This window comes from Alosa alosa, chromosome 21 (assembly GCF_017589495.1).
Source record: "Alosa alosa isolate M-15738 ecotype Scorff River chromosome 21, AALO_Geno_1.1, whole genome shotgun sequence".
NCBI classification, from domain to species: Eukaryota; Metazoa; Chordata; class Actinopteri; order Clupeiformes; family Clupeidae; genus Alosa; species Alosa alosa.
Genome location: NC_063209.1, coordinates 2,897,809 through 2,919,736, shown reverse-complemented (window position 1 = coordinate 2,919,736; position 21,928 = coordinate 2,897,809). Strand labels below are relative to the sequence as shown.

Below are 21,928 nucleotides of genomic sequence, written 5' to 3'. Positions count from 1 at the left end.
GCTCTCTCAGAGGGGCTCCTTGTGCCCCAGTGGAGCGGCCAGTGTTGGCCTCTCCCATGCAGATCTAACTGTGCGGCGGAGGTATTGATCAGAGGGGGGCTGGTGCTGACGGGGCAGCAGCACGCAGAGCCTGTTCCCAGAGCTGCCTCCCCACCTCCTCAGCCCAGCGTCCTCTCCTCCCAGGCAGCCACCGGCGCTCGGCCCGCTCTCCTATTGATCCACCATCCATCCGTGATTTCCTTAGACCTCCCAATCAGCACCCAAAACACCAGTCACTCTCCCTCTCTCTCTCTCTCTCTCTCTCTCACAAAGACACACACACACACACACACAGTACTGTCTATATGTGTTTTTGTTTGTCATTACTATTTTCTTTCCACTAACAGCCCTAAAATTGCAAAAAGGTGTGGTGGCCATGTCTTGCTGCTATGTTTTGCCCCGGCCTGTCATCCTTAGTGGAGGCAGATGTTGTTTGTGTTTGCAGCGGGCAGATGATCTCTCCACATGAGCTGCCTGGGCCCCACCACCAGGGGAAAGGAGGAGAGGGGGAGAGTGGAGAGGTGCGGGAACGACTGCAGAGCGAGGAGTGGGGGAGAGTGAGGAGGTGTGAGGAGGTGCTGGGCCAACTGCAGAAGGATCATCCGAGGTCCAGCAGGGGGGTGGGGAGTGGAGGGGAGCGGAGGGGCCGCCTACTAAAAGCTTTTCCTCGCACAGCCTCCTCCATTTCTCCATTTTCACCTGACACCCCTACCTGCTTCCACCCTCCGCATTGCTGATGCCACTGACAGGTACAGGACGCACTCAGGTGGAAAAGGCACACACCACACACACACCACACACCAACCACACACACCACACACACACACACACACACACACACACACACACACACACACACACACACACTCTGTACCAGTAATGTGCTGCTCTCTTCCTGAAAATAAGATGCAGTCCAGGTCCTCAGCTCAGGCCCTGTAGCATCAGCGCCCCCCTGCATCACTATGTGCAGGAGGTGACGGCAGGTAAAGAGCACTGACCACTCTCAGCTTGCTGGACATAACCTTCCTCCATGACAGGCAGGAACTCAATATTGGAGCGTACTGTACAAGAACAAGGAGCCAGCATCATTTTTTTCACCATCATTTTTGTGTCAATTCTTTCAGCCCATCTGTTTAGTGATGATGTATTACACAACTCGGTGAAGCTAAACCATATTGTCAATAGTTGCTGGGGGGGTATCCAAGACGCTTTCTTGGCAATATCAGTTTTTTCACCTCCTCATCACAACTAGATCAAGAAACTGTAATCTGTCAAAAGAAATGACATTAGAGGTCACAAATGTTGGCTACTACAGTACATAACTGTAAAACCAACTTCAATTAATTTACGATTGAAGACCAAAGTCAATGGGCAATGCTGTTCAGCTTGACTGCCTCCACCACATTCAATGTTCATTATAACACAAAGAAGCACACTAAACTAGTCAGGAAACAAATGGCCATAGCATTCACACATCATCGACCAATGGCAGTGATTTGAACATTCGGTTTTATAGGCTACAGTTTAAATTCCAATGAGTCTCTGCATATCGTGGAAGACTCTACTGCACGTGCTCACTGGCCCGGTGCTCTGCTTCTCTGGGCTTGAGGCCTGTACTGTACTGTATGTAGATCAATGCATCTTCAGACGCAGAGCTATGCATGCCCTCTCCCCATCCATCTTACCATAAAGTGCGTGCACTGGCCAGCTTGCCAATTAAACAGGAAATATGCTCCAGTAATGACACAGAGAGCCAGCCACAGTCTGGGGCCAGTAAAGCCAGCAGTAAGAGGCATCATCCTGGTCTGGGATTGCCGCCGTAATCCCAGCATCTTTATCACACCGCGTAAGCACAACAAAGAGGACAGCAAGATAATCTCAACATCTGTAATCCTGGCCCCTCTCTGGCCTTCGGTGAGAGAGTGAGACAGAGGTGGGGGGAGGGGTGGGGGAGACAGGAGGTGGGGTGAGGATGACCCCGCCCAACCCCCCCACCCCCCGGGGAACAACATCACAGGGCCTCTGTGACAGTGACGTGCGTCGTGCTGGAGAGAGGCTTACGCTGTCTGTAGTGCACGGCACGTCAGGCCTCCACACACACACACACACACACATTCTGCCAGATTAAAAAAGGACAGCGGGATGAGAGAGGGGGGCGGGGTTAGAGTTGAAGAGGGAGGGCCATGAGCTGGAGAGAGATGTCTGGGGAAGCCAGGTGGGCAGCAGAGGTGCAGAGGAGACAAGGAGACGGCAGGGAAAGGCTGGAGCTCCTCCAGATGTGGCAGCAGGGGAAGACTAAGGGGCACTGGGGGGGGGAATTAACCTAATCTGGATTAGATTATCATAAATCCTTTAATTTCCTTTTAATTCAAAACACTAATCATTTAAGGCTGTACGTGCAGCCAGCTGTTGCAGTTCACACTGGTGCAGCTGCAATCTCACTGTCTCAAATACACACACACATACATATCAAACACACACACACACACACTCACAGGTAACCAGTCACACACACACGTCTGTTACATAGCGGCACACATACTCCACCAGCTCTATTATAAAACAACTCTGCCCTTGGACACCACCCGCCGCATCCATCATCTCCCCCTCCTCCCCCTCCTCCTCCACATCCCTCATTCCAACAGGGAAATGAAGGTGACTGAGCACAACACAGTTCACACTCATTTGTGTAGATCACCAGGGAATGAGTGCACAAACTGGGCTGCTGCTGTTGCCTGGGTCTGAGCTCCCTTATTAGGGAGGTGTATTTATGCCCGGCGCTCCGAGCACCGCTGCCCCTGGCCTTGGCTGCCCAGCTCCCTGTGGGAGCGCCATCCTTCAAAGGCTTGTCCTGAAACCGTTGGCGAGCGCCAGGGCGAAAAAAAAAGAAGACCTCATCCAAGCTGTTAAATAATATATGGGTTGCCATGGCGACTGCTGCTCGGGCTTCGCACACTGGCTGGCTGGCAGGCATGCAGGCAGGCTGCTCTCAGAGCCCTCCCCCTCTCCTCGCCAGCTCACTGCTCAGGACGCAGGGCTGCTGCTGCTGTCTGCACGCGCTCCAGCGGTGGCCTCCGTGGACTAGGCGCTCTCTGGGGCCCCAGCGCACCGCTGCCGACCAGTCTGCCTGAGACAGATATGAGCAGCGACGGGGGCTCACACCGAGCTCAGTGCTTCAAAATAGTCGCCTCTCACATACAACTCAAAACATGTGTTTATGGCTACATGGATTTCTCTGAGAGACCAATAACCATAATGTTGAAATGTGCACAGCAGGATTGACCACCATGCCAAAATGTGCTATTGTGTAGGTGGATATTAAAACATATTTTTGTGGCATATTAGAACAAAAGAACCACAGTCTTTTTACAATTCACCACAACAATTTGCATTTTCAAAAAATGTCTAGGTTATGTACACCAAATAACAGAATCCACAGAATCCAAAAAACAGAATCCACGCCCAAAACATCACAATAACAACAGGACGAAGAAACACTCTCCATTCACCAGAAGCAGCTATCCCCGAGTTAACCTTCCATTTAGCATCTGTGCTAACAGCATTATTGGGTGGTGAAGGTCTCTTGGCCGACATCCCTGACAGCCTCTCCATCATCTCATTACAGTGGGGGCTGTCAGATGAGATTCTGTAGGGGTGGGATGACGACTCCTCTGCTCTTGCACACCCCCCACACGGATTTGATTTGTGCAGCTGCAGTGCTACATGAGCCCCATATCTCCCAATGCAGGATCTTTGAGGCTTGAGCCTTGTGAGGTGTGGGGACATGTGTGTTTTGTTCAAGTGGAGGAGAGGTACATGAGGAAAAAAAGGGAGGTCAATGGGGACAAGGGGAGGGGGGTGTTAAGGTCCACTGTGCTTATCTGTTCCTCTCCCACCTTGGCGTCTCATATGCTACGCTGCAATCCGATCAATACCCACTCAATTACGACGCACCCAACATCTCATTCACGCTCAACCAGGGGTGCCGAAGCAGAGGAGAGAGGGATAAGGAGAGAGGGATAAGGAGAGAGAAGGAGAAAGAGGGAGGGAGCAAAAGAGAGCGATAAAGGGATGATGATTCAAACTGAAATGCCTCGAATCCTGCCGCACACCACTTTGGACAATCTGAAACCTAATCAGCTGCCAAAGAAGCATGACTGAAATAGACACAGAGGTCATCGGATTCGGATTTGTCCGCTCCCACGCAAACAACCCCCTACCACTTTCATTCCACCCAGCCTGACAGCCATGAGCGCAGCCATCACGAGGCAGCTGGTCGCACAGGTCCTCGGCTGCCACCATGGCGGCGCAGGGGTCTAAAAAACACATCTGCCTGATTATGCAGCAGGGCAGTCTGACCGCAGAGCTGTCCACAGCAGCGCCCCTGCCCCCACCCCCCACACACCGCCGCCTTTGCGTAACGCCGTCTCGTCGCGGCTCTCGTCGTTGCCGTCTGTTTTGGGTCACGGCGAGCTGAGGCTCCAAATGAGCCTCTGAAAGGTCACGGTGCTGACCTTCAGACACCAAGAAATCCAAACTAATGATGTGTAGCGTGGCCATGGCAGCGCGCAGAGGCATCTAAAGCCAGATCAACAGATTGGCGCTCTCCGTGAGTTCAGGTGCGCAGCCTTCTGTCTGCGTGCACTGCTCAGAACACTGGCCAACAACTCCCCCAAGCGCACCACTACTGAACCTGACGCACTCGCATGCTTTTCCAAAATGACGGCTACTACGGCATCGAACAGAGACCCACATCAGAACATTTAGCAGTTCTGGGTTAACAACAGCCTGTCCAATCTGATCAGGCCCGGATGTGGGGAGGTTTGTGTGAGCTTCTCATTGTGCTGGTGGGTCTGTGTGTCATCATCTCCATCACTCCAAAGTCTGCATCCGGCTCCCGCTCTCATGAAAAAAGACGGCAGCTTGCCATCAGGTTGGCCTCAAATTACCAGCAGCAGAACCAGATGCCCACTGTAATTGAGTGAAGTCTGGAGGAGAGTACAGGGCAAGAAAAGGAATGAGGGCAAGCGAGAGACTGAGCATATAATAATTCCTAATAATTAATAATATAACTAATAACTAATAATTCCTGGGCCATACCAGGAAAATATTCAGCACACCCTGAAACGCACATAATATTGCCTTTCTTTGTCTTCAATACTAGCTCGCATCTCTAGCTGGTTGCTACCCTGTTGTTGATAAGCTGAGAGATGTGCCTCTTGTGCTGAAGAGCGCCAGGAAAAGGGCATGGGGCTTCTCCACCACTCTAGAAAAGTTCCACCGCTTGGATATTTTGGTAAGATCGGACAAAATCCTGTGATTGTCTTTCCTGCCCTTTTGCACACATCCCTGCTAACAGCCAGTGGTGTGCACCGTGCTTTTGACACAGTGCTTTCTCTCCTTTTCTCTCTCACTCTCCCTCTGTTTGTCGCTACAGGCTTCATGACCTGAGCTCCACTATCACTGGGGCCAGTGCAATCTGTCAGCACACAGGATGCTGCTGAACCCACTGCCCTGAGGAGGCTGGGCGTGAGGCAGGAGAGGCCGGAGACAGCCAGGTGCTAACACACACCATCACCCAGGGGCTGCAGAGCATCACTTTGTTTCTCAGAAAACTTTGGTCTGAAAAGAACGATAGAGAAAGAGATGGAGCGAGGGGAACATCAAAAAGAGAGGGAATAAGAGAAAGAGAGCTGGAGAGAGATGCAGGCCTGCGGGCTACAGGGCAGCTGAAGGGGCTCGCCACAGACAGTGAGAGTTGAAAACACAACAAGCCACTGCATAGCCTTTGACTCCACAGATATAGCACTGATCTGGCCCTGCCTCGCCTCGCTTCCCAAACATCACCCCCCCCCCCCTCTCTCTCTCTCCCAGAGGGGGGGATGAACGAGGGCTCTGGTGTCCTCGCTCTGCTCGGCTCTCACCACTCCGGATCACCCACGCGGCTCCATTCACTCCCTGCTCCCCTGCACACTCGGCTCCGCTGACCAATCACGTAGGTGTTGAAAGTAATGAAGAATTACAGTAAGTAGGACAACGGCAACAACAACAACAAGCATCAGGAGGGAGAAGGAAAGACGGAGAGGAAGAAAGAATAGATGAAGAGAGAGAGGGAGAGAGAGAGAGACAAACAGAGGGAGAGAGAGAGAGACAAACAGAGGGAGAGTGAGAGAGATAAGGAGAGAAAGCACTGTGTGGCACTACATCTTTCTCTGCATGATTATGAATACATTCATGAGAGCGGTTATCCATATGCTGTTGTATTTATTGCCAGAAAGGCCACTGAGTAAAAGAGAAGAAGGAGAGAGAGAGAGAGGTGGTGGAGGGAGAAGGAGGCCTTGGGTTTTAAAAAGGACACTTTTGCATTGCTTCAGACACTGCCAAAACAATCTGCCTCCCATCGAGGGGCCAGATCCACTGTCTGTCCTACCCATACACCTTAGGGCTGGACACGGAGCACGGGTTGGACAGGGCTGAGACAACACACACACATTCTTACTACTCATAATCTTACTGTTTCTGCACTACAATGGTACTGTTACCACACTGCACATAGCTGTACATTCTGTACATATCTGTCTGTATTTTTAATACTGAATATCCGTATTTATTCTGTTTTCTTATATTATATTCTGTTAATACACTGCATATATCTATATTATTCTTACTACAATTATAATGTTACTGCTACTACATTGTACATATCTGTACATGTTGTTCATACATTGTTCATATTACATAGCCATATTTATTCTGCTCTTATAAGGTAACTGCTAATACACTGCACATATTTCTTGAATTTCCCCTTGGGGATCAATGAAGTATCTATCTCTCTATCTATCTATCTATCTATCTATCTATTTATATTTAATTTATATTACTCTAAACCTCTAAACTACCTTCTTTAAGTCAACTGTATACTACTGTCTACACTGCACTATATTTCTTGAGATGTCTATGCACCTCCTGCCTATACTTTGTATATCACATTGCACTTTTTTTGCACTTCTGGTTAGATGCTGCATTTTTTAAACTGCATTTTGTTGTCTTTGTACTTGTACTCTGCACGATGACAATAAAGACAAAGACATACACTTACACACACACACAAATCAATGGCACAATCTGGTTTAAGAGATAATATGTGTCATAATATGTATCACACATATGACAAACACATCTGAAAATGTACACCAACACACAAAATAAAGTACTTAATTTTACTTTTACTTACAGCAATTATAATTGTGCACTCATATGCATTTCCCCATGGTCAGATGTATATGTTTAAATAGTATTCTTTGCTCATCCATGAATAATTAATTTCTTGAACATTTTGACTCGTATTGTTGGGGTTGAACAGATTGATGAACTCTTTTGACTCATGGTAATTACATGAGGAATCTAGATCATTACTCTATGTTATTCTCTAGGGGGGGCTTCAAAAGCTGATGTCATTTCAACAAACGGCATTGAAAATACCAAGCTTCATCAGCATCCACGTAATTTATTTTTTAAGTGAATTTCAAGTCATATCAATCAAACTCAAATTGGCTTGTTTCGCTTACATTTATTTTCACTTAATAAAAACAACGGTAGTTTGATTGATATTACTTTTTTAATATTTGTAAAATATGAGTTATCAGTTTTTGCAAAAGAACTCATATGCTGATACAAAAAAATCTGATTAAAATTCTGCTAGCCTACAGGCTTTGTGGGCTGAGATGAGCATTTACAAAATGGCCGAGTCAGTGGCAGCTTCTCCTCTCCTGGGCATAAGACAAAGCAATCTCGCGTGGCGTCACTGGCTTGCTTTAATGCTGCTCTGTAACTTGTGGCTTTGGATAGTCAGCAGCAGCCGCATAGAGGAGCAGCAAGAGGCAGCAATGCCACTGACCACAATCTGACAGACAGAGAGAGAGAGAGAGAGAGTTCAGGGTGAGTGGCCTGATGTTGCATCAGTCTGCACACAGATCTACACACACACACATTCAGCCTCTGTCTCTGAGCTCTCCCCCAGCATCATCTCAGACAGCGGACTCGTCACTGGCCTCAGAAATCTCCCGATGAGCATATGCAGTGGCTGTGGATTTGGCTGATTATATAATTGGAATTTTAATGGGGAATATTAATCTGCTGCAGCCCATATTGGGTTTTATAAGCTGGCTGATCAGGATCTGCCGCTGCTCCAGCCGCCTATGCACAGTGTACCGTAACCCTCTCTGTGTGTGTGTGTTACACAAGTGGCACGCTACGCCAGGGTTCCAGCTCACACACACACACACACACACACACACACACACACATACACACACACCCGTACAGTACGGACACACACGCTCAAACGCTAGTTAGAGGTATTCGTAATGTCCCAGTCCTGCGGATGCATGGACAGAATGTAAATGAGTTCTACTGTCAGGCCGGTGATTTGGAGCATCCACGATGAGCTCTTTCTAAACAAAGCTTATGTAACACCTTGTCTTGTGTGTGTGTCCGTGTGTCACATATGAGAAAGCCCTCCACAAAATAAACACGCTTCTTCCTGTCTGTGCGTCATCACTGCAGTCTCTCTGTCATTAGCCCCAGCACTGCTAATGTGAACTCTGCTTCAGCCTGCACCATAGCAACACATCAGCCGTGTGTGTGTGTGTGTGTGTGTGTGTGTTTTAGACGCGGCCCTCCTCCTCAGCACAAGGGGGGGCAAGGCGTCAGAAGTCGCCAGCTCAAAATCACGACGGCACAAAAAACACTTTGGTGAGGAACCGTTGCGTTGTGAAGGCACAACAAGCACACGGCGGAACGGAATGTGTGTCCTTGGCTGTGGCTCAGGAAATGTCCACACACAGGCTCCCAATCCAAATGCTCTGCTCTCTCTCCGCTGTATTCCAGGAGCCACAGGAGGAGCAGAGAGGTCCTTCATGCCTTAGCAAAGCCTTCATAGCACACCGAGTTTTTTTCCCCTCGTTCCTTCTGTTTTTCTTTTTTTTAACTGCACTGCCACAATGTCACGATGTCACGATGACTAATGGCATTTAATAAAGCACATTGTCTCTCATGCTTTCTCTCTCTCATTTCCTCTGCATATCAAATACTGAGGGGGACAGAAAAGATGCATGTTGTGTTGTATTGTGTTGGGAAGAGTGTCCTCATTTGTTTGTTATTATTTTACATATGATGAGACAGGTTCAGATCTCTGTTTGGAAATGCTATTGGTCCACCTCAGCCTGCCGTATGAAGGAATGATGTCTAAAAGGGCAAACCAATCAGATATACATACTGTACATTAGGAAGTCTTTTAAGTTATCAAGTTAGCATCTCAACTGTACATTAACACAATTATCTGAAGTTGTGGATGGATTTTTGTGGATGGATTCTTAATATCTATGTCTAGCACCTCAGTATCAGAACTAGCAGGCATATAATAAAATCGCGGCTGCTCTCCGAGCGTCCCTGGGGCTCCGGCACTCACGTGTACGCATCACAACATTTGTTAGCCGCCCACCTCTTTCCAGGCATTGACAAGATGCACAAAGACCGGTGGAGGTGCCACAGGAAAGAACAGGATTCCACAGTTCAGGTGGCTCTTGTGCTATTTAAACTGTGTAATGCTTGGTGCTCACCACAACAGTACGGCCTTTCAGTGAAAAGTACTTCTCTCCTATACAGTAGGCTACCTCCGCAAATAGCTGAAGTTACTGAGAACATGTCGGATTCCTGACTATCAGGTTCTATAAAGAGAATTTAATAAAAAATTGAATTATGTTTACTTTAGCGGTGGACATACACAAGATAAATGATTCCAATTGAATCAACTTGGAACCATTAAAGTATGTTCAGTAATATGTAGAGCATTGTAAAACAGGAGGCATTCATTCACTCATAACTCCTAATGCATAAAGTGACTTATACAAGGTTAATCCAGGGTCTAAAAGTAGCTGAATACATTACTGTCATGTTATATTGTCCCACTGTCAATCCAGACGCACATAGTAACCTACATTAAGCATGAGGAGCCTTTGAATAAAATGCATCTCTCTCTCTCTCTCTCTCTCTCTCTCTCTCCCCTCCCTTTCTCTGACATCTTCTTCAGTTCCATCATAAAAACCAAAACAAAATGGTAGCTCCTTGCACCAGTGCATTAGTGCAATTACGCTGGTGGCAGCTGAGGTTATTGCTGTATAAGTGTGGTGCGGGCTCCGAGCCCTGCCAAGTCAAGCACTGGGCCGGCTGCCTGCTGACCCTGTAGCACGCGGAAACGTTGCTAAAGCAGGCCCCAGTAATCCACAGTGTAAGCCCCATGGGGCTCCGCAGCTCATCCCCCCCCCCAGCCCCCACCGCGCCGCGCCGCGCCACACCATGCGCCATCGAGTGGGAGAGCGAGCGGGGGCCGGGGTGTGGGAGGAGACGACGGGACTCTTGAGAGATGGGCCACGAGATCTGCGCCTCGCTCTTATCTCATCTCGGGAGACGCCAGGGCGCACGCTGGCCCGCGCGCAGAGCAGGAAGCAGACGCGGGCAGGGCGGAGCCGGCCGCTCCAGCAGGGAATGCCAATCCCAGCAGGGGATCATGGAGAGGTCCAGGAGCCTTGGAGACATGTGAGTGACGGCAGCTTGAATGATTAGCTCATTCACACACCCTGTGCGTGCGTGTGTGTGTGTGTGTGTGTGTGTGTGTGTGTGTGTCCACATGCAAGACATGGCACATCTAATAAAATACATGCATAAAACAGCTCAGGGAAAAGATTCATAAATTAATCTTGCCCCAATTAATGTCCACGTTTAAACAGACAGCAGATTCAAGCATGTAGCGATGTACAGGACTTGGGCTGCATGTCATTGTAAAAAAGATGGGTGTCTCTGTGTCTCTGTGTCTCTCCACCTCTTCCTCCTTTTCTTCCTCTGGCTGGACTGGGGATATTTATCTCAGTGGCACTGACAGCTTAACGGCCGTGATCTCAGTGGGTACACAGTCTCCACCAGGTCATAATGACTGATAATGAAGCGAGGGGCTTGTTGAGATCATCCGGCCTCTGTGCTCCATTCATTCAGCACAGCCATTCAGCCGCAGCCTGTGTAGATAAAGTCGGCCTCCTCGCAATAGCCAGTTTCAGTCACCAGGAAGGGCACTTCCTAGTGGCTCGGAAGCGGACTCACTCTTCTAGCCCTATACAAGTCCATTCCCTTTGAACAACTTCCTGTAAATAAAGAACATTCCATGGCCAATTACCAGATATCCCAGCATGCAACTGACTCTGGAGTAATTGGGCACCAGACCAACCCCAGGTCCTTACCAGGTTCAGCAGTGCCCGGGATGTTCATGTCAACATACAATGGCCAACTCAAAGCATACCTTTAAACTTCATTTTTTCCCTCTGTAAACTGCATTTCAGATTTCATAATGTATTATTCATGCACCCTCACAACATTCAAAGGGGGCTCATTTGTAAGAGAACTGGAGGACACACACTGCTGCTGAAGAAACACAAGGCTGCTGGATAGAGCCAGATGAATTATGGAAATGGAGTCCTACCAGTGCACCTCAGACAAATCAGCCCAGCAGCACAAAGAGCCAACAAATGCTTCCTTTACAGTTTAATCTCCACTCACAGGAAAACAAATCCAGGTGTGTAGTCTGAACACAAACATTACTTTTAAAGACCGATGTCAAATTTTGCATGTACAGAGGGGTATTTCACAAAACCTAGATAAGGGATTAAGCTGGGATTTTTAGGTTATCCTGGATGAATTTAGCCTTGACTTGGTTTCACAAAAGAGATGGCACATAAGTTACCATGGGGATTTATTCTCTGCACCTAGCCTGGTCCCGACCAGGCTAACAGCCAAGCTAAGTTAATTCTAATGGTAATTATGTCGTCTTATTAGTTCAGCTAGCTGTCATTCACATCAGACCTCCGTGCTAATTTTTAAGGAGCTTTATTCCATTTATAAACTATTTGCTAAACGTATTTGCTCGCAAAACAAAACAGATTGTCTACCTACTACCATATAGTTATTATTTTAATTGTGATAGCCTTATAATTATTAACATAGGCCTAGGTACTCTTTGTTTGCTTATTTTATTGATAGGCGTTTGATGAATAGCCTACTATATAGTTGATTGGAAGTGAAGGGGCAAGTTCTCGGAGGTATTTTCAACTATAATATTAAGGTATATCATACTATGTGCATCTTTGCAGAGGCAAGCGCTTTCTTAATGACGTTGCGCGCCGAGACAAGAAAGCACTCACACGTGGGTGCATACGTACATTTGCATTCAGTTGGTCTACCACGCCTACTCCCGCAGTTTTACAGAAATAGCCGTGATTCCCCATTCCAAAAAGGATAACTTTACTTCATTGTTAGTCTATATCAAAAGCGGTTGTTCACTTTGTGTGAATGACGCTATTTTCCGCGTCTTTTTTATTCCAACCGTGGGCATTTTGGAGCAGAAACGAGAATGCGCACACATCCTGAATTACTTACACCTGGCTTGACATAGTTGCTCCTACTCATCTTGGATTGTCGTTAGTGAAACGAGTTTAGCTAGGATGACCAGACAACGCTATATCAAACCTCGCTTTATCACTTATCTTGGATGTCTTAATTCTGCCTTTGTGAAATACCCCTCAGGTAAATGAATTGTGGCAACAGCTGAATTATTATTAAATGGATTGCTTACATCTGAAATGTGAAGTTAACTGTAAAATATCTAAAAGACTGTATAGTGAGTGCGCTGTGGTTACCAGGCAACCACAATTCAGATGTACAGTACATAAACCTAAAGCAAGAACAGAGAGAGTGAGGAGCAAGAGGAAGATGGTGAGGAGGAGGAGGAGGAGGTAGTGAGGAGCAAGAGGAAGATGGTGAGGAGGAGGAGGAGGAGGAAGTGAGGAGCAAGAGGAAGATGGTGAGGAGAAGGAGGAGGAGGAAGTGAGGAGCAAGATGAAGATGCTGAGGAGGAGGAGGAGGAAGTGAGGAGCAAGATGAAGATGGTGAGGAGGAGGAGGAAGTGAGGAGCAAGAGGAAGATGATGAGGAGGAGGAGGAACTGAGGAGCAAGAGAAAGATGCTGAGGAGGAGGAAGAAGTGAGGAGCAAGAGAAAGATGCTGAGGAGGAGGAGGAAGTGAGGAGCAAGATGAAGATGCTGAGGAGGAGGAGGAGGAAGTGAGGAGCAAGATGAAGATGGTGAGGAGGAGGAAGAGGAGGAAGTGAGGAGCAAGATGAAGATGGTGAGGAGGAGGAGGAGGAAGTGAGGAGCAAGATGAAGATGGTGAGGAGGAAGACAAAAAAGAGAAAAAGAGAAAAGAGTCCTAAGAGCGAGTGGAAGCAGCCAGAGCAGACCACATGCTGAGGGGCTGCGTGGATAATGCATTAGAGAGAGAGATGGCACTCAGACAGACTCCACATGGTGAACACGTCCATCACAGCCAGTGCTCTTCACAGAGCAGAAACACTTCTTACTTGGAAGTACAATTAAAGATGGCGGCTATACATCAATTTCAGTATTAGCCATTTGTGGCCTGTGTAAGGGAAATCAGATTCAAACTGCTGACAGTGCCACTCCTGTGGCTTCAAAGAAAAACCAAATAAGGTTATCCTTGTAGACTACTGCAGTGGTGGAGACTATTCCAAAATCTGCACACTATGGCATGCACACATTCATGGCACATGTGTGATGGAGAGGAGAGTGGCATGGTTGAAGGCAGTCGTAGCCTACTGGCTTGTAACCAGAGGGTTGCCGGTTCGATCCCCGACCAGTAGTAACGGCTCAAGTGCCCTTGAGCAAGGCACCTAACACTTCACCACACTGTGTGTTCACTGTGTGCTCTATGCGTTCACTAGACCAAATTCCTTGTATACGCAAGTATACTTGGCTGAGAAACCTGATATACCATTTACCATTTACCGTTGGAAAACAGACGTGTTTGGACTGAAGTGTTTGGACTGAGCAGTGAAGATGCGCTGAAGAGGTGGGTGCGGTGCGGGGACACGCTACTCCACACGTCCACACGGGGCCGGCAGCACGCACCATCCCACGGTGCTCGCACGGGGGTCCAGAGCACGACCGGCACTATTTTCAACAGAGGCCACCCATGGATGAAAATACTGACTGCCATCTAGGCAGACGTGTGCACAAAATGTCACCGTGGCAACACACCAGACATGGCTGTGTGGGTAAGTTTACCAATATCCTCAGCAGTGACAGACAGTTACAACACTATTTAAATGTGTGTAAGGATATGGGTTTGGCTTAATAATGTGGCTTTAAAGAGCCACAGAGAGAGTGGTTGGTGAGATGGAGATCAGGAGGTGGTGAGTAGTGATGAGGAGGTGGGTGAGTAGTGAGGAGGAGGTGAGTAGTGAGGAGGAGGTGGTGAGGAGGTGGGTGAGTAGTGAGGAGGAGGTGAGTAGTGAGGAGGAGGTGATGAGGTGGTGAGTAGTGATGAGGAGGTGAGTAGTGAGGAGGTGGTAAGTAGTGAGGAGGAGGTGAGTAGTGAGGAGGAGGTGGGTGAGTAGTGATGAGGAGGTGATGAGAAGGTGAGGCCTATGAGAGGCAACACAGGGGCATGAGAGCGTGAAGCTGCCCCTCTCTCTCAGGGCCGCTCTGCTGGGCGCCAGACCGCTGTGCCGTGTGGAAGCTGGATGCATCCACAGCTGAATCAGGGGAACATGCCCCCACATACCCCCATCCCACCCCATCCCAACAACACTGTCACGCTGTTTCTAGGCCAGTCACTATTGGGATCAGCAAAAAAAGCATCCACAGACTAAAAGGAGGGGGGGGGGAGCATGTAACAACAATAAAAACAAAGTGAGCAAGCAAGAAAACAAGCGGCTAGCCCCCTCCACCCCCCAGAAGCACATTGGACTCTCACAGGAGCCTGAGTTCTGCTCTGGCTCACAGCATATGGCAGAGAGCAGCCGGTGACATCCAGCCAAGAGGAGCAGACGCGGGCGTGTGGTCATGGCGGTCCCACCCAGGCTGCTCCCACGTAGAGCAGAGCACCAAGCAGCACACATCAACACTATGAATCATAAATCAGGCAGAAGGCTGGCTATCCACACAGGGCTCGCCAGCACAGAGATGCACCGCTGCTTGTAAATCTGTTGAGATCATTCACACTATTGAAGTTTGCATTTATTCATTTACATCCAGAACATCTACGCAGCTCAAACAATATGGATAACCATCAACACATGGGAAATAAAAATGGGGGGAGCACTTTCACATCCACGAGAGACACACGCTGTAATATGAGCCGATGATGGGCCGTCTCTTGAGCCACTGAAGCCCAGCGCATTGAAAAGGCCCAGAGATGCGGCATATCTCCACAAGGATCACGCTGACAGTACAAAGAGGAGAGCATTACGTCTCAGCTTCCAGGAGCCGTGGGAGGTGAGACTGTTCCAGCACGTCTCACATCAAGACAAGACAGCCTCAGCGCTGCAGATCAAACCACAAGCCACTTTTTTATCCATCTTGATTCTCTCCCTCACCTCTCTCTCTCTCTCTCTCTCTGCGAGTGGCAGATCGCCCATCACGGCCATACCTGACAGAGGTGTGTGCCAGCCCATCTTTCTCAGGAACGGAGCCCTTGCCCCCTTTTTAAAGTGTATAAAAGCCAACTTGTGTAAAAGTGCACATAAATATTGCAGGGTGCCTAGTTCCCCTGTTTCATAGTGCATTTGCAATGATTCACTCTGCTCTCTGCCCACAGACTTTTATAGGCCCGGTACATTGTGTTTTAGGCAAGACAAGTTTTGTGGGAGGCAGAGAGAGATGCTGTGTGTGAGTGTGTGTATGTGTGTGAGTGTGTGTATGTGGTGTGTGAGTGTGTGTGTGTGTGTATATGTGTGTGTGTGTGTGCGTGTGTGTGTGTGTGTGTGTGTGTGTGTGTGTGTGTGTGTGTGTGTGTGTGGTAGATAGAGAGCAAGTAGACAGAGTGAGAGACGGAGCTGAGGGAGGGAGGAGGAGGGTGATAAGGAGAAGGGAAGCCTAAGCATCTGTGTGGGAGAGGAGACAGCGCAGTAGACGGCTCGGCAGCGTCCAGTGTTTGTGACGCTTGACACTTCAGGTAAGCAGAAATGTGTAGCCGTGAGGAAATGATAAGAAAATGGAGCATCCATTTTTACGGAGGCCAAAAATGCTGGTAGAGTTACTAGAACGAACATAACTCAGTCACTGGGCTTCTGGCTGGGGTAACAAACTGCACCAACGGTCACAAGTCATAAGAACCACACCAATACTCACTCTTTACCCTAAAATCAGTAGCTTACCAGGATCCCACATCAAATCTCTATGTGAACATGGCCATAATGATGATATAATCTACCGTATTAAGTCGCACCGGAGTATAAGTCGCACCAGTCAAAAAATGTGTCATGAAGAGGAAAAAACCCATATAAATATATATATATGTTGCACCTGAGTCGCAGGACCAGCCAAACTATGAAAAAAAGTGCAACTTATAGTCCGGAAAATACAGTATTCAAATTATATTTTTTCCGGCCAAAAAGACATGCTAAGGTGGACACAGAGACAACAGAGCCAGGTAGAATATTTAAAAACTATTAGCACAAATATAAATGTGATGAGGTCAGAGGCATCAGAAATACAGTATCAGAAATACTGTGCGCTGGCAATACAACTCAAGAGAATAAGAAAGCTGCCATCTGCACTGTCTATCTCAGAGATGAAGTTGGGGGCTAATCTGATTTGATTTCCACACAGGACTATAAAGAGCCGAGGAACAGAATTCACGTTGATGTAGAAGGCTATGAAAGCAGCACCGGAGACTTCACAGCAAGCCCACATGCTCACCAGGGTGACTTTAGCAACATTTTATGACACAGATTTTCACAAATACCCTCCCCGAGTCAAACTGTGCTGTTCCTTATTATGACTAACACAATGCTGTGTGGCTGTGCAGCTGCAACTGGGAGATGGCTGTTAAGACACCCTTCGTCTTCTCACCCCTCTTGTTCTCGGCTCTCCAGGCTGTCGGCCCTTTTAGTGTCAGGAGTGATAAGAGCCACGGACGGGGATGAGGCGCAGCTTCTCCTGAGACACACCCGCCACTCGGCCCCGTCTGGGCGGCCCTGGTGAGGAGCCGCGTCCGTCTGCCACCTCCTGCTCCGCCACTCGCCCCCACCGTCCACCACCCCCACCGCCCACCACTCCACCCCCGTCACCGGCCTCCTCCGTCCCCAGTCAATTCCCACAAATGTCTGACATCACCACCGGGAAATCAGACACCACCACCCCCAAGCCCCCCATGCTCTCCTCTGGATGAATATGTTAGTGTCAGGGGCAGCACCTCAGCCAGCAAACAGCCACACACACCCTGATTCCACTCATCTCCAACAGCTGCGCACAGCAAACACACCCGAGGGTGCACAGCAAATCATCACGCTGAAATTGGGGGGACATTTGGAATCAAAGGAAGGACTGTTGCCTGGTATACAGTCCTACCGCACTGTTGGGGACAAAAAAAACACTCATCTACTCTCAATGGAGACTCAATTAACAAACAAAACCCGGCTTCATCCATCTGAAGAGTAGAGAGAGACAGAGAGAGAGAAAGAAAAAGAGAACGAGAACAAGGGAGATGACAACAGAATGTATTGTCTCTTGCCAGCAACACCTTCCCTCCCTCTCCACTTTGGCCATGTGCTGAGAAATAAATCCCTTTTGATCTGATCAAATGTTGGCTGTTCTCAGAGAGTGGATGTCTCCATCACTGCAGGGGTCTGAGCTCAAGGTTGGGAAAAGCCCCTCAACGCACCCTCAGAGTCCCTGTTGGGTTCCTCTTAGAGGGCAGACATATTGCTATGAAATCAACAACAGTCCCCTTTATGACCAAACACTAAAAGGATAGGCTGTTTTAAATATATGTGTTTGCGTGTGTTTGTGTGTATGTGCATGTGCATTTTTTATCAATTATACACAAACACACACAAACATAGAATACACACACACACACACTCGAACTACGCTCATAAATAATGTTGTTTAACACATAGTAAACAGCACCCAAATCCAATCAACAGTTAAGCACTAATTACACCTCTGGCCATACTATTGTAGATTAATTCAACATGGGCTTCAGTCCAGCCATCTCAAGCAGCCACACACTCCTCAGCTGAGGTGGTGTGGGAGTGACCTCAGCTCAGACAATCACAAACACAAACGACAAACCCCACCAAAATGCTAATTCTTATCAGGACGGGTAATCAGCAATCTGAATTAAAACAATGATGGCCTATTTTAGGAAAATGTTAAATATGATCTGAGCGATAAATAACCTAAAAGCTAATTAATATTTAAAGTTAATCATATCCAAGGGATTGTTGTTGGGGGAGCAGGCAAAAACAGATTGGAGCCTGAGGGGGCAAAAGCTCAGTTTGAGCTTGAGCTTGTTTTGTGTGGGAGGCGGCCCTACAAGCTCCCCTTTCACAGACACACTCATGCCAGTGAGCCATTTCATGTATCCTATTGTGAGCAGTTCACAGGAATCTTTTTCCGTGGTTATGGCATTTGAGATCCAATACCTAAAAATGTAGAGATTTTGGGGACATACTCAATACATCAAAGAATGGCAGGATGTACAGAGTGTATGTGTTGTTTAGTATCAATCTTTTACTCATTTATTATCAATACCAGTGGTGCACTGAGCCTGTATTGGATTATTACTACAAAAGTGGTAGACTACTATTAGATGTAAGCTGTGCTGAGATAAAATATCAAATGGCTGCATGTGAGACTGCTGTTGAGTTCTCTCTGTGCTCGTGCTGCAGAAGAACAATATAATGTGCTATTATCTCCAGCTAGATAGGGCTCATTAAGAGAACACATCCTATTGGACAAGCCCAATAGGAAAATCCATTTCCTTTTTGTGCATTTTGCTGCTGTAAACCGATATGGCATACCAAAAATATTGCAGTAACACACTAGTCTTTATAACTGAAATATATTGACAAAAGTGTCTTTATGGCATAACACCAGATGAGTATGAACACTATTAACACCATGACTTAACCACTAGATTCAGTGGGCCAGATGTATATTACAACCAAGACAACCATGTAAGGAAATATACTATCTTGGGTAGAATTCAATACCAGGAGTTGCATCATCTCAATACTGAATACGCTATCATGAAGAGCTAAACCATTGGTTACACAATCTACACGAGTCATACCAATTCCTTGTTTAAAAGGGATATTATTATACTACATTCATTGCATAAACCTTTTCTTTTGCTAATAGATGTTAATCAGCTGCATCATCATTATGTGTGTCCTTACATCTATTTAAAGACAAACAGAATCTTAAGGATTCTCTTAGGGAGCTTTATTTAATTCTGTTTTATTACATTTGAACATACTGGGGACCTAGTATTTCTCCCATCGAGTGATAGCACCCATGCTAAATCAAAAGAGCTATGTAGGGACTGGACCAGATTTGGTCTGATGTGATGCTAAGAGCAACAGGAGCGTGCACAGTATGGTCATGCTTGGCCATATGTGATCATGTGGGCTACAAGCATTGGGGGAGGGGAGCATTCCCACCCTGGGACCGATAGAAACTGCCAGAAAGGGCTGGCAAGGTGCTGAGTGTTCGTTTCCATACACATAGACTGAAGGAAGCACAAAAGGCTAAGAGCCAGCACATCCACCCACTGAGCCACTTCAAAGAGAGAGGGTAAACATAGAGGACACAAAGGCTGCAACACTGCCCAATCTGTTTTCTATACTGTACGCAATGACAACGTGTTAATGTAAACGCTACACATATACAGGGCCAGATGCTGTTATCTCTCTCTCACTCTCTCTGTTCGCATCCTCTCACATCTCCACCGACTGACTCTTCTTACGTAATCCCCTCCCCCTCACTGGGCTTCCTGTTTTTTATTGGCTTATTTCTCTCGTTCTCACCTTCAGCTCTTCCACCTTTTCTCACAGCCATTCTTTAGCTCTGTCTTTCTTACTGGCATCCTCTACTGTTGCATTGGATCTGGTAGATGCATTAGGACATGTTCACCCGTGTGCATACAATTTCATTTACATTTCTGTGTGCAAGCAGAGCATACCCCTCCCCAGCCTCAAGAAAATGTTTCTCTCTCAAGGAATTGAGCAGCACAGAGTGAAGACAGGAGTGGGCATGTACAACATCACATGCCTTGACTGTCTCCCACACATACACTCCCGATCCTATCACCGCCAAATATTTAATCAACCACCATCTACTACAAACAGGGGTTAACACATTTAGCCTTCGTATCTGGCTGCTTCCGATTGATTTGAGTTACAAAGGGAAAAGCTAAACCCAGGCTAAGCGGCATGATTATTGTATTACTGGATAATAAGTGACAGGGAAAGCGTGGTTACGTAAGCAGCCAAATGTGCACTTAGAGCATTGCAAAGTGTGAGAAATGAAAAGCGGAGTGGCTCTGCCCTGCCTCTCCACAGCTAGCAGTGAATAAAGGGAGGGTGCTAAATGCGCACTGTAATCCACTGTAATGTAGCAGCAAATGAGCAAATCCAACGCCGACATGGCTGTGCCTGGTTAAAGGAAGGTTTCACCGCTATCACAGGAGGGGTAGGCCAGTGAGATGTGTCAGTCGGCACCCGAAGCCCCTGCTTTCCTTCCCTGGACTTGTAGAGAATTGCCATCGCGTTGGTAGTGAACATTTCAGCCTCCATTTTAACACTCTGCCAAGCTCCCTTTCTCTCCCTCTCACTGAGCAACATAGCTCCACTACTGACGCAGATACATAGCAGGTGCACAAATGCACAGGATCTAAAGATTCAGACACACACACACACATGTGCACGCTGACACATGCACACCTTCCAACACACATCTACACACGCGTGCTCTCTCACACACTCACACACACTCACACACACACACACACACACACACACACACACACACACACACACACACACACACACAGGCACAGGCTCATGTACGGAGCCATTTCTTCCATTTCATACACCCAGAGACCCTTCCCCCACCCCCTGTTCACACACGCACACACACACGCGCGAACACACACGCACACACATACACACACACACACACATACACACACAAACACACACCCACATACACACACCTTACTTAATTACAGCTTGTGTTCCTTGCTTTTGTTTGATATGATCTGCCAACACGGTAGGCTACAAAATCACACAGCAAAAATTCCAAGGAAATATCTCATTGGAGATGTACATCCTATTAGAGCTATGGAGCGGTTTTATACAAACATGTCCCTTCCGAGTCATTTGATAATGCTCCTCCCTCCACAGAAAATATGTGGGATATAATCCTTGTCCAAAAATATTTCCTAAAAGGACAGCTGCAGATACTTGAAGGATGTTACCACACAACGTTTAGCATTGAAACCGAGATGCACAGAGGTCTGCAGACTAGCTGGCTTTAGCATCAGGTTCCCATTCAAATTCACAGTGAAGCACCTTGGAATAATGGATGGCTATGAAAATGACTGCAGACCGAGCTGCTCTCTAATCTTCTCTCTTTCTACAAGTGACATCCAAAACAAGCACATCTCTACCACATAAATCCTGATCAGATGATACACAGTGTTGTGGATTTGTTGGTGGAATTGAATGAGCAGAGATTGAATGTATGAAGATTAACCCACCCCCAGCCACTATACATACGGCAGGAACTCAAACAATATGCAGATGAAAAGCTGCACTGGGCTCAGCCAGCTCAGGAGAAATGGCAGACTGCACAGCACACACTCTCCTCATGGCCTCCCTCTGCCAGAACCACTGAGGCTTCCATGCTAAACACTGGCATTCCTGCACATATTCACAACTGCATGCACTGCATGGGCTTCATCCAGCACCTGTCCAC

General features: G+C 47.5%; 1 protein-coding gene across 12 annotated transcripts in view; it reads right to left on the bottom strand.

Moving 5' to 3' along the window:
• dlg3 (discs, large homolog 3 (Drosophila)) overlaps window positions 1–21,928 on the bottom strand; it is an 85,979-nt gene that overhangs the window by 39,935 nt on the left and 24,116 nt on the right. The gene's annotated exons all lie outside the window — the stretch shown is intronic.